The 4,658-nt window shown below is 43.7% G+C and overlaps 1 pseudogene; it reads left to right on the top strand.

The window, feature by feature from the left end:
- Nucleotides 1-1,592: 1,592 nt before the first annotated feature.
- Nucleotides 1,593-4,658, top strand: LOC147827476 (protein kinase C iota type pseudogene; annotated as a pseudogene).

The raw sequence follows: 4,658 nt of genomic DNA, 5'->3' as shown, positions 1-4,658 counted from the left end.
ACATTTTTAGCCTTCATTCATTATTTTTATTTTTGAGACAAGGGCTTGTCAAGTTGGCCAGGCAGCACGTGAACTTGCAGTCCTGCTTCCTCAGCCTCCCAGAATGGTAGGACTCCAGGCATGTACCAATGTGCATGACATCATTGTGTAAAACAACATTTATGCTCAGTCCTTCTTCAAAATTTGAAAGTTTTTAGATCCATTGTTAGATGGTACTGTTTAATGAATTAAGAAGTTTGTTTTTATCTCCACTATACTGGGGACTGAACCCAGGGCCTTCACACTGAGCTACATTCCCAGCCCTTTTTAAACTTCTTTTATTTTGAGACAAGTTCTCACTAAATTGCCCAGGCTGGGACTGTACTAGCAGTCTTCCTGCCTCAGCCTCCTAGAGTGCTAGGATTATAGGCATGGGCCACTGTGTTTTCCTGAAGTGTATTCATTATAGTATCACAATTCAGGAAACTATTTTGGTAATCGTGATCCAGTTTAGTGGTTTCCTTTCACTTATACACCGTTATTCAGAGAGTCGATATGCTTGAATGAAGTGCCAAAGAGGTCTGTGGCATGAACATGGTGAAGAATTCTTGCCCTGGGCAATTGTGAAGACACAGGGTGGGAGGAATCAGGGTCATTTAATGACTGTGTGAACAGAACCAGCAGAAAACTTGGTCCGATCATGTCGGGATTTTACATAGGAGAACACTAAATAACCACATTTTGCATATGGAGGTTTCTCTTCTATAATAACTTACCTCAAGAAATAGGGCATAGGTATTATTGCTACATCTAAAACAATACACTTGCAATTTTGACATCTGGGTGATTAAAATGGCATGAGAAATATGCAATTGTTGGAGTTTTGCAAAAAAAAGATTATCCCAGAAATTGTTGTATGCAAATATGCACAGAGAGACTTTGTACCTGCATTGCATTTCTTTTTTTCTTTTACCATAATCTGTTTTTCATTTACAATGCTGAGTGTGGGTGTAGCTTATTTTTGGATTTTGCTGTGCACCATGGTCTTCAAGGTATGACTTTAATTCTGGAATATTCTATTACTTCTTCAAATTGTAGTTCCCACGGAAGCATCGCTTCTCTTTTCCTTATTATGAAGGGGACATGTGAACAGCCAGATGAAGCATCACAGGTTGAGGTCAGAGAGGGGAGGGTCCGTGTGTGATGCCCCTTTCCTGTGAAGGCAGAGCGCACGGTGTTCCCAGCGCATGGACGTGTGGCCAGTTGGATGCTCCCCGAACTCTGTCTTTTAGGGTATTTATAGACGTTTCATTACTGAGCCCTAACTGTGGGTGCTGGTGACCAACACCACCTCCAGGCCTTCTCCCTTCCCGGAGGTCGGAGATGGCCCTGAAAGTCTCAAACTTCTAATCTAAGGCTAACTGACCTTGTGGTGATCAGCCCCATGCTTTTTTAAAAAAGTAAATAAATAAATAGGCACTGATTTATTTAGTATGAAGAAAAAGATGGGCCATAGGATTTTCACATCACAGGGGGAACTTCGGTTGTGGAACCCCAAGACGTGACCTCACTTCCTTGGCAACATCTTCAAACAGAACTTGGAACCCTTCTAAGGGGCGTCACAATCTAGTACCAACCGTCTCCAAGCTCACCTGGCCGGAGACGGTCCACAGCGAACCTGCTGAGCTGCTTCTCCACTTCGCGAGGCCGCAGCCTCAGGACCCCAGGCAGAGAAAGTATCTGGGAAAGATTGAGAAGACGGCTGACTCCATCCAGGGGCCGCAGGCCACACTGCAGCAGCCACACGCCTGTCACAGACACCCCAGGGACGGTCTCCAGGGGAGTGACCACCAGGGACCTGTCAAAATCAAGGTACTCTGTGAAGTCTCCCTAAGCCCAAATACCAAAGGCACAGAAACTGGAAAGAGCCCAGGGGAACTATCACCAGGCCCAGAAACACCCCGTAGCTCTGGGCAGGTCTCCCCAGGCCCGGGCACAAAAAACCTAGAGAGTCAAAGTGCAGTGGGGGAGACTGAAGTCACAGCCAGCGGCCCCCGAGAGACACTGAGAAGCCCGGTGTACATCCAGCCAGGCCTGGCTGGCCCTATTGGAAACAACTTCACAGAGAGCCTTGCAGAGTTCAGGCCAGTGTGGTCCCTGCAGGAAGTCAGGCCGCACTCATTCTCTGAGCCCTTCCTGCCCGTTTTCCTGGGCAGCCAACCCGTCTATGGTCCCTTCTTCCTGGACACCTCCATGACCCACACCTCTACCCGATCGGCCCTGATTTTGGGAAGAGGCATCTTGACAACATCTTTTGAGAATTCCATCTCCCTTGAGGGCCTTTGTGATAAAGATCGAGATATGTGGTGTTCGGACAATAAACACCTTTTCACCACAGACTGGGTAGAGGAGGAAGGAGACTCACACACTGTGTCACCTCAGGTGGAGTTAGAAGAGGCCTTTAGGCTTTCTGGACTAAAAAACGCATGTTCTCAAAATGAACTCTCAGTTCATGTATCGCCTTGTATACCAGAACATCCTAAAATGCCTTGTCCCGGAGAAGAGAAATCCATCCACCACAGAGCTGCAGGCCACTGGAGAAAGCTGTATTGTGCTAATGACCACACTTTTCAAGCCAAACGCTTCAGCAGGCAGGCTCACTGTGCTGTCTGCACAGACCGTGTAGGGGGACTTGGCCACCAGGTGTATAAGTGCACCAAATGTAAACTCTCGGTTCACAAGAAGTGCCACACACTCCTCACAGTTGAATGTGGGCAGCATTCTTTACCATCAGACGCCCTGATGCCAGTCGATCCATCATCCATGGCTTCAGACCCTGCACAGACAGCGACCCCACAGAACCTTCAACTCATGAGGCTTTAGAACAAGTTGATGAAGAGAATGAGGGAGGGAACAACAGGGAAAGTGGCAAAGCTTCACCTAGTTTAGGTCTTCAGGAGTTTGATTTGCTTCGTGTGATAGGCAGAGGGAGTTATGGGAAAGTACTGTTAGTCCAACTGAAAAAATCAGGTCGTGTGTTTGCAATGAAAGCAGTGAAAAAAGAGCTTGTCAACTCTGATCGGGTACAGACAGAAAAGCACGTTTTACAGCAGGCCACTAATCATCCTTTTCTTGTAGGACGGCATTCTTGCTTCCAGACAGAAAGCAGACTGTTTTTTGTTCTAGACTATGTAAATGGTGGAGATCTGATGTTTCATCTGCAGCAACAAAGAATCCTTCCTGAAGAACATGCCAGGTTTTACTCTGCAGAAATCAGTTTAGCCTTCAACTGTGTTCATCAGCAAGGGATACTGTATAGAAATTTGAAATTGGACAATATTCTACTGGACTCAGAAGGGCACATGAGACTCACCGACTATTGCCTATGTAAGGAAGGCTTACAGCCCGGAGATGTGACCAGCACTTTCTGTGGCACTCCTAATTACCTGGCTCCAGAAATTGTAAGGGGGGAAGATTATGGTTTCAGTGTGGACTGGTGGACTCTTGGAGTGCTGATGTATGAGATGTTGATTGGAGAGTCTCCTTTTCATCTTGATGAGCTCTGATAACCCTGACCGAAACTCAAACAATAATCTCTATCAAGTCATTTTGGAAAGAGAAATTCACATACCTCGGTGTCCGTCTGTAGAAGCTGCAAGTGTGCTGAAGAGTTTTCTGAGCAGGGACCCAAAGGAACGATTGGGTTGCCATCCTCAGAGGGGCTTTGCTGATGTTCAGGAGCATCCATTCTTTCAAAATGTCGACTGGGACATGATGGAGAGAAAGCAAGTAGTGCCTCCCTTCAAACCAAATATGTCTGAGGGATTCGGGTTGGACAACTTGGATTCTCAGTTTACTGAGGAACCTGTCCAGCTCACCCCAGATGATAATGACATTGTGAGCAAAATGGAAGGACGCGAGTTTGCAGGTTTGGAGTATATCAGCTGTCTTTCAATGTATGAAGAAGAGTGGGTCTGATCCTCATTTGTCAACTGTGCATTCTGCTTATTACTATTTAATGCTTGGAAAAACTGGTTACCAGCCTGGATTCAATGAACCATTTCATAAGTGTCTAGAAGCTAATTTTAATTTATTTTTTGTAGTAATATTTAGATTAATACTTGATTCTCACAGTCTATAATAGGGAATATTGAATGTTTTTATTGATAAATGAAAACATTCCATTTGTTGAGTGGAGACAGAAAGTATAATACTTTTTCTAGTTACGTACTATACAGGAAAATAATTTGTCTTTTAAGTAGAATGTCTTACCTATGCTTGTTGATCTCAAACCATATTACCTATACCTTTTGGACCCCAGTTTATGTAGTCTTCAGGGAATCCAAAAAATTGTAACACTTTTCAATTAATCTGCAGAAAACACATATATATTATAGTTCTATCTCCTTAGTTAAGTTTTTCTATTTAGTAGGATAACACATGAAATACATAGTAGAATTCATTTCAGGGGCAAAGTTCTTCAAAATATTTTTATCAAAATTACTGGTCAGTAATTTATTATTTAAAGAGTTACCAGATCTATAGCATTCCTGTGCTAGTCCTATTTTTATACAAAAGACTTGAAAAGTAACCATCATTTTCTAAATAGGTTATAATGATACCATCTGAGCAAAATTGAATTTTAGGTACACTAGTTTTAAATTTAGAATGATTTAAAA

This window comes from Heterocephalus glaber, unplaced genomic scaffold (genome assembly GCF_053883595.1).
Source record: "Heterocephalus glaber isolate CG9 unplaced genomic scaffold, H.glaber_assembly_v1.0 deba00001444, whole genome shotgun sequence".
NCBI classification, from domain to species: Eukaryota; Metazoa; Chordata; class Mammalia; order Rodentia; family Bathyergidae; genus Heterocephalus; species Heterocephalus glaber.
This window is presented reverse-complemented; position numbering and strand designations above follow the sequence as displayed.